Source organism: Talpa occidentalis, unplaced genomic scaffold (genome assembly GCF_014898055.3).
Source record: "Talpa occidentalis isolate TD23 unplaced genomic scaffold, MPIMG_talOcc4v2.1 talOcc4.2, whole genome shotgun sequence".
Taxonomy (NCBI): Eukaryota; Metazoa; Chordata; class Mammalia; order Eulipotyphla; family Talpidae; genus Talpa; species Talpa occidentalis.
The window spans coordinates 3,173,699-3,187,122 of record NW_023602073.1 but is presented as its reverse complement, the minus strand read 5'-3'; the positions used below and the strand labels follow the sequence as shown (position 1 = coordinate 3,187,122).

Sequence of the window (13,424 nt, the reverse complement as noted above, 5' to 3'; positions counted from 1 at the left end):
GTTTTCTGTCTGTAATTGTGTAACGAGAAAAGCCATCTACCAACATCTGTTTTGAAGAATCCATAGCTCTTAGCTTTATATCATTATCTTCCTAGCAAAAAACCTGAGTATTTCAGGACTATTAAAATTATAGCTTTAAACACATTACCAAACCACGATTTAAGGTCTGCTAACACCTACGGGAATACAATTGGCTCGAGTTTTCCAGTTGAGATCATGGTCAGAGGTGTGATACATGCCAGAAACCTCAGAAAAACACATATTCACACATCACTCCACCCTTTGCCTCAAGGAAAAAAAAAAAAAAGGAAACAGAAGACTAGCAACTGTCCACCTTCTCCTAAAGTCAAGGCATTACCAGTTCCTCTGTGCAGACTAGGTTGTCAAGTTCCATGTCTGAATACACAGAAATGCACAGGTCATAGGTGAAACACAGCAGCAGACAACCTGTTTTAAAGAGCAGGTTCTCGTGGCATTCTCTTTGTACTAGATTTGACCATTATTAAGTCCCAAAATATCCTAAAATATAACTGTCCAAAATTCTTCAAAGCATATCCTTGAGGAAACTGGAATGTATCACTGTTTCTCACTAAATGAAAACTTGAAATAGAAGTAAAAATAGTCTTCTACTTCAAGATATCATAGAAATTCATTTGTCGATGTCATTCACTGTGAGGTTTCAACACCATTTGAATAGACTTTGGAAAAATTTTATTATCATTTATAACTTTGGGGAGAAAAGCTACAGAGAATCAGATTAAACATTACAGCCATTGTTTTAAAACGCTCATTATTGTATCATTCTGCCCTGATATTATCTAATCATTTTATTATTTTTACTAACATGAAAAGGACCTATGAACATATGAGTCAAACCAAAGCTAAACTGTGAATAATAAAACAAAGTTAAACATTAGGTCTTCCCACATGCGTAACTCTTACTCTCTCTACTTGATATTATTTGTCTTTTCTTTCATTTTTGAAAAGTTTTATGAGATGTAATGGATATAAAATAAGCTCTGCATTTTGGCCAATTTTATTGAGGTGTAATTTACATAGCACATCATTGTTTATTTATCTTAATGATTTCATATATGTGCACATTGCATAATGATTACTGCAATAGATTTAGTTAACCATCCTCACCTCATCTAGTCACAATTGTTTTTTCCTTGGGATGTGAACTTTTAAGAGCATGTTTATCAGCTCTTCAGTATACACTAAACCACTGCCAACGATAGTCACCGTGCTGTTCATTAAATGCCCAGAACTTATCTATCTTATGACTTGTACCTTTTGATCATTACCATCCATTTTTCCCACCCCTAGTCAATACCCCTACAGCATTTGAAAAACTATGACAAGTGGCAATATCGGTGGGTACAAAATGGAAAATTGTTTCTATGTTTTCTTATATTTTTTGGCATTTTCAAAGTTGTGAACAGTAAACTATTTGTATCTGTTCAAAACTTGTTAGGGCATTATTTTACTAAACATTTCAACTATAAAGACCCTAATCAATACCCTAGTCAATACCCCTGGCAACCACCGATATTTTCTCTGTTTACGAGTTTGGGTTTTTTGGCATTCCACATTAAGTGAAATCATACAGTATTTATCCAACTATCCATAAATGAACACTTAGGTTGATTCCATGTATTGACTGTTGTAAATAATGATGCAGTGAACAAGGGGAACAGATACAGTGATTTCATCCATTTGGATATGTACCCAGAAGAGGAATTGTTGGTGAGATTGAACATATTGTATTTTTCAAGGAATTGGTTCATTTCAGGATTATCCAATTTGTGGACAGACTTGTTTATAGATTCTTCTCCTTCTCTTTCTTCTTCTGTAATCCTTTACAATTATATGGAACTTGTGACACTTTATTTTCTCAGGTTAGCAGACTGTGCCCTACTCTTGTCTTACTGAATCTTGTTAGAGCCTTATACATTTTACTGATCTTTTTAAAGAAATAATTTTTGTCTCCATTTATTTTTTCCATTAATTTCCTGTTTCCAATCTCACAAATGTCTGCTCCAGGCATGATTATTTATTTTCTTCTACTTGCTATGGCCTTACTTTTGTCATCTTTTTCTAGTTTCCTAATGTGGAAACTTGTATTATGCATATTACATCTTTCTTCTTTTTATATCAATTCAAGGCTATGAATAGCCCTTGGTACACTGGATTCTCTATATTCCACATATTTTGATAAGTTGTGTTTTCATTTTTGCCCAATAAAAACTATTTTACTTTCTTTTGAGATTTAATACACAACAATAAGTAAATAATTAAATAAGTAACTGGGGTGTAGGTCAGAGATGAGGGGCTGAGAGGATTCACCAGAGACAGAGTGGGGAGCAGAACAGGCAGAAGGACCAAAATACACTGCTGAGGGCAGTGGGGCACCACTGGAGAGGTCTGCTGTACCTTATGTGAGTTAACTCCCTGGCAGGGATGGAACTCAGCCCCATAGGGGTGATAGGGCTGAGATTAACCCCTAGGCCACCAGAATGGGCCCACCTGCTGTTGTTAGATGAAAAATTCTATAGCTATCCAATTAATTGACACTACTGTTGAGTTCCACTATGTCTTCACAGAGTTTTTCCTCTGGATTTGTCCAGAATGGGTGTGATGGGTGTAGAAATATCCAACTCTGTCAGTAGATTCATTTATTTCTCCTTGCAGTTCTTTCAGTGCGCTTGATTCTCATTGATTTTATGCAGTGAACTTTTCAATCTCAGACATAGCAATTTTCATCTCTTGAATTTTAACGTGTGCCTCTTTTATATAGTCTATAACTCCTCTTAATGTGGTCAATCTATTCTTCGGCTTCTTGAACACACAGAATTCAGCAATAATATTTGCTTTCATGTCCTAGTTTACTAATTCTGCCACTAATGTCATTTCTGGGTCTACTTCAATTGATTGATGTTTGTGTTTTCCTCTTTTTAAAAGGTCTCGTAATTTTTTTTTAATTTTTTTTTAATAGAGGCATGTTTTATTTTATTTATTTATTTGTTTGTTTGTTTTTGTTTTGTTTATACATGCACTGGGTACAGTCAGAAGCGCGGGAGGGTGAGAGAATTCACCAGAGCCAGAGCGGGGAGCAGAGCAGGCAGAAGGACCGAAGTACACTGCTGAGGGGAGCAGCGGGCGGCAGGAGAGGTCTGCGAGCCATGTGGGACCCTCCTCTGGTGGCCGGGGAGCAGCCGGGGATCGAACCTGCTCTGCAGAGGCTGCGGGCAGCTTCGCAACCCAGCGCTCAACTGCTGCGCCACCGGGGAGGCCCTCTAGTAATTTTTAATTGGATGGCAGGCATTTTAGATTTTCACATTGTTGGGTACGGTATAGATTTTGTTTTTACAAACATTATTGAGTTTTGTTCAGAAACATGTTGAAGTTATCAATTAACATGTTGATCCTTTGGGGTCTTATTTTTAGGTGTTACTAAGTGGTAGCAGAGTTGATTTTCCTGAAGTCAATTTTCCCTCATGGTTATTTAGGTTGAAGATGTCAAGTACACATTTCAGAGAGTGGGAAGATCGTGTTGTCATTCTTCCATCTCATATAACAGTTAATCATATGAGCCCATGAAGAATGACACAGAGCAGTGTATTTCTGCAGACAGTAGTCCCCATTCAGTGTTGATTAATATTTAAATTCTTTTTTAAGGCTTATTTATTATGCATACAAGAACTCGGGTACGGGTCAGAGGCATGGGGGCTGAGAGGACCCACCAGAGACAGAGTGGGGAGCAGAACAGGCGGATTGACTGAAATACACTGCTGAGGGGAGCAGCAGGTGAGACAGGAGAGGTCTGCTATGCCATGGCTGGGGACTGAATGAATGCAGTGCTGCAGTGGCTGAGAATAGCTTCTTAGTGGTGGCAACATAACCCCTTGCACCACCAAGGAGGCCCCCGACATTTAAATTCTTAATGTTTGACCCATGTTGTCATTTGCTTAATGCTTTGTGGTGGATAGATACAGCTAAAAATATCCAAAGGGCTGACTTGGATAACCTAGAAATAGATTACAATATCTAAAAACTGATTGATTTTTTCATACTGGTTAAAGTGCTTGACTCTTGCTAGAAGCAGATTTCCATGTTTTAAAAATAAAATGCAGATTTTAATATTGCTCTGAAATCTCTGACACTATTTTATATGCCAAATGTGCTTGCTTTTTATATGGCAAATTTCTAAAATTATTCTGTCATTTTGCAGTCAAGGATATATCTGTGTAGTGTAATATAATCACAAACTAGCTAAAGACCAGGCCCATCATGTCGTCCTATTATTCTGTATGTAGGTTTAGGTTACTTCTAATGAAGAGATTAATTCCACATATTCAAGTTAACAGATATTTATCAGGCAGGTTTATGGGATGGAAATGCTTACAGATCATCCAATGCTTACAGATTGGAGAGTGGTATGAAATACACTTGTAATATATTTTCTTAGTTATTTTTATCTGTTAGGCTTATAGACCTATAAATAAAAGTGGTGGGTTTCCCAAAGGAATTAAGATTCAGCTTATGAGTTTATTTTATGTAGCCTTCATTCTACCTGTACAACACCTCAAGTCCTAACACAGGCAAATATAAAGCAACATCCTATCTTATTTTATTAGTGTATTTTACAACAATTGTGCTGCTGCACCTCCCCCTGCAGTGACCTTTAGGGCTAATGGCTTTCACCAGGGTCCCTAGGTCCGGCTGGGCAAGGAACCAGCGCGCAGGGGAGTACAGCAAAGTTCCCTGAAGACATAGAAGAGACAGACCTATCAAAAGATAACGACCACCAGAAGCCACCACAAAAATGCTGACCAAAAGGAGCCTTATCTCGTCTCCTCAGACCTACAAACTTTATCCCTTCACTCTCTTTCTAAAACTTCTTCCTTCTCCTCTGTAAAGGTCATTGATTGCTAAATTAAAGAAACATATGAAATCTAGTAACAAGGATGACTCAAATGAAACACCACTAAACCTTGTGTAACAACAAAATTGTTAGTTCAATAATTGCTCTGTTACATGTTAAAATTCCTTAGCTTTGATCCCTAATGAAAAAATGTTATTACATAAAAATAATAATAAGTGCACCTGTTATAATTAATAATGATTAAGGAATTTGGTGGTTAGCTAGGAGAAAATGTAATTATATAAAACAAAAGACAAAACTAATGGTCTGACTGCTTAGGAATGTGCCTAGATCCAAATGTAACTCTGGACATAAATCACTGCCTTGTCAATGATAAGTTAAACCTATGAGCCAACTGCTTTAGTTCACTGATAACCGATCCTATGCCTTTAGAAAAACATAGATACTGGCCACTAACTTAAATAAAATTACACTCAGATTTCCACTTTCTTGAGGTGTGTCTGTGTGTCATTTATTCACCGAATCCCTGACCACCCTGCGCAGTCTCTCAACCCTGAGACGGCCTCATCGTTCACTGCTGTGCTGGTCCGCGGCATTGTGCAGATATACAAGTTTCAGAGATCAAAAACACCCAAGGTCTTGAAGACTTTACCTTCCTGCAAAATGCTTTTTGAAACGTGGTTCTGTCTTCCAATCTAAAAACACAGCACTACCCTGGAAGGAACAAAGATTTATCTCTTCTCAATTTACAAGTAAATCCATTGTTAACCCACTTCACCTCTTGACCAGTAAAGGGCTGATTTATGATTGAAGGTCAATGAGTCTATCTGAGGCCATTTCTATAAGGTCAAGAAAAAAAGTACAGAAAAACTAGTACATTGTGCATAGTTTAATGCAAATTAAATGAACTGAGCTGCATTATACTATATCACATCAATCCTAAGGAACCATCTGACAGTGCAAAACATATGTCCATGGTGAGACTGATGCCAAAAGCAAGCAATTACTTATTCCTCCAAAAGAACCTAGGTCAAGATGATTGGCAATGGTCAGCATGGCACACTTGTCTCCTAATAATTTTGCTGAATTCCCATTTATAAATAACTACTTGTCCATTTATCTCCTGCATTTTCCTCCAATCAATTTTCAAGTCCATTTCTTTGTTGGCATGAATATATTATTCTATGCTATGGGACACAAACAGCAAAACCCAAATATCACATATGTCTTTATAACAAAAGAATGTTAAAACAGGGCCTCCCTGGTGGCACATGGGGTTAAGCGCCACACTATGAAGCAATCGGCAGCCTCTGCAGCATGAGTTCGATTCCCTGGCCAGCCAGGGGGCTACCCATATGGTGTAGCAGACCTCTCCTGTCCAGCCCGCTGCTCCCCTCAGCAGTGTATTTCAGTCAGTCTGCCTGTTCTGTTCCCTGCTCTATCTCTGGTGAATCCTTTCACCACCACCCGCCCCCCGCATCTCTGGCCTGCACCCCAGCTCTTGTATTCATAAATAAATAAATCTTTAAAAAAAAATGCTGAAACAGATTGAAATAGGAAAACAGGTACATTTTAAGGAAACTTCCTTAAAAATGGAAAGTGCAGTGAGTGTGTGGAGTTTCAAATCCCACACTAATTATCCCTTTAAAGATTCTTGTTTCCTGGAATATAGAGCATAGTTGTGGTTTCTTAAGGATTTTTTTCTGGGATGTAGACCTCCTAAAACACCCTTCACTTCATTATTACTCTTTCTTAGTGAATAAACAGTCAAAGAACTAGGAGGCTCTGGATGTGACCATAAGACATTAGGATCAAAGGGATCTGACCATTTGGGATCCAGGGGGAATTATAGCGAATAGTAGCCTCTTCTAATGTAACCTGTCTCCAGTGCTGTGTGCCAAAACAACACGTGAGGGATATTGTGTGTGGTATCCTTTCCTTGCGGCTTTGTAGAGCACATTGACTTTAAAATGCTCCAAGAAATTCTGTGACAGAGAGGTCTATTCAAGCTTGCACAGTCTATGTTTCTGCACAGATTTTGCATGTTGTGATTGCAGTAAACCTCATTCACCCATTAGTAGTGCTAGTCTAATCCAAATTTTCTTAAAATGTGGAAATTGAGACACCAAAATGTAAGTGATTTAGCCATGATATCCCAGATTGTATCAAAGCTTCAACTAGACTTCGGATTTGTGGCTGACAAACTCATGGCACCTTGGGGTGTTCTACTGAAACCTTTGTGAAAAGTTTGAGATATAGTTAATATCAGGGAAAAATAAAGGAGAAGAAAAATGTCTTTGCTCAAATATTTAAAAGATCTCATTTGCCCCAATATGTTATTTTTCTTAGATCTATTTATTTATGCATATAATAGCTGGGGTGCAGGCAAGAGGTGCAGGAGGTGAGAGGATTCACCAGTCAGAGTGGGAAGCAGAACAGGCAGGTAGACTGAAATACAGTACTGGGAAGTAAAAGGCAAGACAGGAGAGGTTTGCTGTGCCATGTGGGTCACCTCCCTAAGTGGGGATTGAACTTGTGCTGCACTGGCTGCGGATACCTCCATGGTGTTGCGACTTAACCCCTTGCACCATAAGGGTAGGCCCCACATCTATTATTTCTTTTTACTGCTATATGAAATGGCTCAAAACATATTACTTTATTTACCTTTGTCTTGTAATAAGGCATTCTACTTAAGGAATTAGCCAAAAACATGGATCATTCTTCTTTAAAGTTGGAAAATTTTAATTGTATATTCTTGTATTTGTCTGTTCCAGTGACCATGATAAAGCAACTCACACTGGGTGGCTTAAATAACAGATATTTGTTTTCTCAGCTCTGGCGGCTGGAAGTTCAGATTAAAATGCTGTTAGTGTTGGTCTCTGACAGAACCTTTCTCCTTGGCTTGGAGATGGTTTGCCTTACCACTGTGTCCTCACAGGGTATGTCCTTTCTTTGGGTAAATACTTGGCGTTTATTCATTTTCGATAGTGACACCAGTCCTACTGGATTTGGCCATACTCTATGACTTTTAATAACTTACTTACCCCTGCAAAGTTCTTACCACCAATTACAGTCACCCTGGGGACAGGGTTTTAACATATGAATTTTAAGGGGGATACAATTCGGCCCAAAACATTTCCAATCATATCTGTTACTTTTGTCTATCATTTGTGCTTTTGGCAAAACAGTTTTGTTTCATTTCTGACCTCTAAGGGCGTCCCACGTTAGCACATTCTTGTCCTTATACTTTTCATACATATTTTACCACTGAAAAACTGAAGTTTGGTGAATAGACCCAACTTCAGTCTTGATTTTCATTGCCTTCAGCGTTTTAGAACTTATATTCCTGCACAGACCAGTCTCTGTCTCCAAGCTCTCAGTTTTGGAAATATGTCTCAAGCCATATGCTACTGTCCTTGAATATTTCCAACAATCAACTGCCCAAAATGCCCACTGCTTCTCTGATTAGATCCCTAGTCATTTTATAGAGTGGTTTCTGGGTCAGGATCCCATCTAGGAGGTGAACCTTTCCACTGGTGTCAGCCTGCTAGCCTTATCAACTTGATCAATCTTTCTTTAAAAAGTAGTCAGTCTGCATGTTCTAGTCCCCACTCTGTCTCTGGTGAATCCTCTCACCCGCCAGGATACAGTACCTCTGGCCTGCACCCCAGTTCTTAATAAATAAATGATTTAAAAAAATGAAGGGCCAAGGTGGAGGATGGAAAGCAAATTTGGTGGAGACTGTGATGTAGTACATAATACAGATATTCAACTCTAGTGCTGTCATCTGACCCGAAAACGATATAAAGTGGTAAAAAATGTTAATTCAAAAACATTAAATAAAAAATTGAAAATAGTAGATATACATTAGCAAGGAAATAAGCATAATTGTATTGTTGCTAACTTGACCAGTTCATCTGACATTCAGCAATAAAAGCAGAGTAATGGTAAGGTATGTGTTCAGTGAATGTCAATTCTGCTTCAGATTCAGTGGTTAAAGTGAATCGGACCAATGCAAAAGGAGTAAGTTGCATTCAATAACTTTATTTTATTTTTATTTATTTTTTAAAGATATATTTATTTATGCATAGAAGAACTGGGATGTAGGCTAGAGGTGAGGGGGTTAAGAGGATGACCAGACACAGAGTGGGGAGCAGAACAGGCAAACTGAATGAAATACACTGCTGAGGGGAGCAGTGGTTGAGACAGGAGAGGTCTGCTGCGCCATGTGGGTTAGTTCCCTGGCTGGGGATTGAACTCAGGTCTAGAGGTGATAGCACTGAGATTTAACCCCTACACCACCTGGGGGGGGGCCTGCATTTGATAACTTTAAAGACAACCTTTACATTAGGCATCATGGCTGTGTGATTAAAATGACAACTGACATGTTTATGTGGTTTTGCAGTTATGCTTTTTAAAAAAATTCCTTCTCTCGGGCCTCCCCGGTGGCGCAGCGGTTGAGCGCTGGGTTGCAAAGCTGCCCGAGGCCTCCGTGGCGCCGGTTCGATCCCTGGCTGCTTCCCGGCCACAGGAGGAGGGCCCCACATGGCGCGCAGACCTCTCCTGCCGCCCGCTGCTCCCCTCAACAGTGTACTTTGATCCTTCTGCCTGCTCTGCTCCCCGCTCTGGCTCTGGTGAATTCTCTCACCCTCCCGCGTTTCTGACTGTACCCAGTGCATGTATAAAAACAAAAACAAAAACAAAAATTCCTTCTCATAATAATTTTTGCAAAGTGAGAAACAGACATAGGTAGTTATACAACTTGGCTAGGATCATGCAGCTATTAAATGATTAAACCTAACTTAAACCTAATTGATTTCTACTGAAATTCAATAATTAACTCATTCAACATTGACTGCTTGCCAAATGGAGATAGACATTAATATGACAATAAAAATAGACTGTAGGATTGCAAACCTGAGAATTATTTATGTTTCTATTAATTTAGGCTTTTTCGTGTATGAAATTTCACTTGCCATCCAATTCACCTGTTCATAGTGTTTAATAATCCATAAATCCAATCCATACTTAATATGACTACATTGCCTTTCTTTTCAATTAACAGTGAAATAAATAACAAAAATGCATACAACTAAATGACAAAATTCCTGTTTTTATCAGAAAATGTGTATTTCAGACAGACATAGCTTAGAAACCCCTCTAGACCCTGGTGAGAAGACAGAAACATTTATGGTGAAAAGTAGGGTAACCTATAAGGCTGTGATTGGCCAAGAAAATCAAAGGAAGATTCAGAATTTCAGCCATGGGAGGGACAAAGTAGTTAAGTCAAAGAGGGGCATCTCCTTCATAGGGATGGGCTAGAGACTGATACAAGGTTTTTTTTTTTTTATGCATACCAGAGCTGGGGTACAGGCCAGAGGTGTGGGGGATGAGAGGATTCACCAGAAGCAGAGTGGGGAGCAGAACAGGCAGACTGAAATACACTGCTGAGGGGAGCAGCGGGCAAGGCAGGAAAGGTGTGTTGTGCCATGTGGGTAGCTCCCTGGCCAGGGATCAAACTTGTTCTGCTGTGGCTGCGGACTGCTTCACAGGTTGCATCTTAACCCCTTGCACCACCAGGGAGGCCCTGATGCAAGAAGTTTTTTTTTAAAAAGCATTTAGTTTAAGGTTTTTAGTTGCCTGTTGATTTTGATTTTTACTTTATTATAATTAGTCTTTTTCCTGATCCTTTATTTAGGTTTTCTAGGTTCCTGCTATGAGTGAGACTATCTGGTATTTTTTTCTTTCTGGCTTATTTCACTGAGCATGATCCCCCCTAGCTCCACCCATGTTGCTATAAATGGCATGAGTTTATCTTTTTTGATTGCTGAATAATATTCCATTGTGTATATGTACTACATACAGCTGAAAAGCATGAACCTATATACCCCAAGTCAGTTACAATGTTGTAAATTATTATCTTAATAAAATAATTTTAAAAAAAGCATTTAGTTTAAGAGAGAAGCTACTATAATGACTGACATTTTTTGGAAATAATTTATGCTGTTCACCATTAAGTGCCACTACAGTGGGAATTGAATCATACCATGCACCCAGTTTCCAAAAAACTATTCATGGCTTGAAACACATTTTAATTTTTGACTATTACTTTTCCATGTCAACCTAAGACTGTAGGAACAAGCTTCCCAAATCCAGTAAGGACAATAAATTCCAGAGCTAGATGTTGGTGTCTGCTATCGAAGGCATGGAAAGCACATGTCAGCGTGTATTCTTCATACCATCTGCCCCAAAGAGTACAAGAAACTCCCTAAACTTTCCTTCAGTACCTCATCACAAACACTAGATTTCACCATCTTGAATATATGTCTATTCTTTATACTTTAAGGTATAACATTCTTTAATTCATCACCTTTAATATTTGACTTTTTGTTACTTTTATAATTGTTTAAAAATCAAAAGTTATCTTCATTCTACTCAGGTGCAGCACTTGGATCTAAATATTTATTGTCTCTATCATTTATATTCATCAAAACATCAGCAGCATATTTTTTATATATATCTTTATAAGAAAAGTCTGAGTTTATCTGATCTTCTCACAATTGTCCCAAGCCATTGCTAGTATTTTGTTTCACTTATGGTTCTATGTTCAATAATATTTTAATGATTGGTAGAGGAATCATCAGCATATTTCTTTGTAATAAACTCCTCCTTTTACAAATCATCCATTCCATGCAATATTAAATACCTACCCTATGTCATCTATTTATTAACCATATAATTCAGCAACATGTTGATTTTTCCTTTTTCAAAGGAAATTTATTTTGTCTTGCTGCACGAGAATCAAGAAAGATTAAAAGCCTATGCACACAAGCAAATAGTTACCAGAAAAGCTTTTTATGATACATGATTCTAACATGCCAGAAGAAAATTGCATTGAAAATGATGTAGTCTATCACCCAAAGCAGTGATAGTGAAGGCAAAGATCAACAGCTGCGACTACATCAAATTAAAGAGCTTCTGCACAGCAAAAGAGACAATAACAAAAACAAAGAGAAACCCCACCGACTGGGAGAACATTTTTGCACACAACACTAATGATAAAGGACTGATCACAAAAATCTGCAAAGAGCTGATGAGACTCAACAACAACAAAGAAAATTATCCTGTCAAAAAATGGGCAGAAGAGCTAAAAAGAAACTTCTCTGAAGTGGAAATGCAAATGGCCAACAGGCCTATGAAAAAATGTTCAGCATCACTTGTCATCAGGGAAATGCAAATCAAAGCTACCATGAGATACCATCTCACACCAGTGAGAATGGCACATATTAAAAAAACTAGCAACAACAAATATTGGCGAGGGTGTGGAGAAAAAGGAACTCTCCTGCACTGCTGGTGGGAGTGCAAACTGGTCCCACCACTATGGAGAGCTGTGTGGAGATTTCTGGACCTACTAAACATAGAGCTTCCATAGGATCCAGCAATTCCACTCCTAGGTCTTTACCCAAAGGACACAGAAACATCCATTCCAAAGAGCACCTGCACCCCTGTGTTTATAGCAGCACTGTTTACAATAGCTAAGCTTTGGAAACAGCCCAAATGCCCAAAAATAGATGACTGGATCAAGAAGATGTGGTCCATATACACCATGGAATATTACTCAGCAATCAAAAAAGATAAACACATGCTATTTGCAGCAACATGGATGGCGCTGGAAGGGATCATGCTCAGCGAAATAAGCCAGAAAGAAAAAGAAAATACCGGATGGTCTCACTCATAGCAGGAATCTAGAAAATTTAAATAAGGGACCAGGAAAAAGAATAACTATAAGAAAGTGAAAATCAAAATCAACAACTATGAACCAGAGACACTCTATGGGGGGTGGGGGGCAGGGAGGGGAGGGACTGGGGTCAAAATAAGGGTATTGCAATTGTATGGGGAATATAAAAATAAAATTTATTTAAAAAAAAAGAAAATGATGTAGTCTAAATAATAAGAAATACATTTGAAATTGAAAATTAAATATACTTTTGCATATTCTGATATGCTACTTCTCTTGCCTCATTTGCATGCAAATAATGGTTCAACAGCTATTTTAATTGCTATATTCTCCCAAAAGCAAGGAATTTCAAAACATATGTATTATTTTGTATGGGGAAGAATGTTAATATTCACCAAATAATTACCTAATTTACATAGTGATTGGACTCATCTGCAATAAAGTATTTTTATAAATATACAGAGGAAACATTAGACGTTGTGAAATTTGACAAGTGAAATATCAAGCAAATCTAATAAGTAAAATTGTATGCAGCTGAAAGACTTCTAGTACATTATTTTTAATATAACTTTATTACTAATGTCAGAATAAGTCAAATCCTTAAGCATTCTGTGCATCATATTTGGTAGGTGAGTGGGGGGACTCCTGTCAGAGTCTCCTCATTTGTTTATGGCTAGTTTCTACCACTGCTAAAATACGCTTTTAAAAGCAAAACTGCAAATACTGATCAATCACTGAATAACCAGTTTGATGGCAAATGGCAGTGCGTGATACAAATATTACATTTCTTATAAAACT

The 13,424-nt window shown here is 38.0% G+C and overlaps 2 protein-coding genes across 2 annotated transcripts in view; one reads left to right on the top strand and one right to left on the bottom strand.

Annotated features, from left to right (window-relative positions):
• LOC119251621 (zinc finger protein 420-like) overlaps nt 1–13,424 on the bottom strand; it is a 365,165-nt gene that overhangs the window by 650 nt on the left and 351,091 nt on the right. The window lies entirely within an intron of this gene.
• The window catches only part of LOC119251631 (zinc finger protein 420-like), a 257,400-nt gene that overhangs the window by 234,345 nt on the left and 9,631 nt on the right, over nt 1–13,424 (top strand). The gene's annotated exons all lie outside the window — the stretch shown is intronic.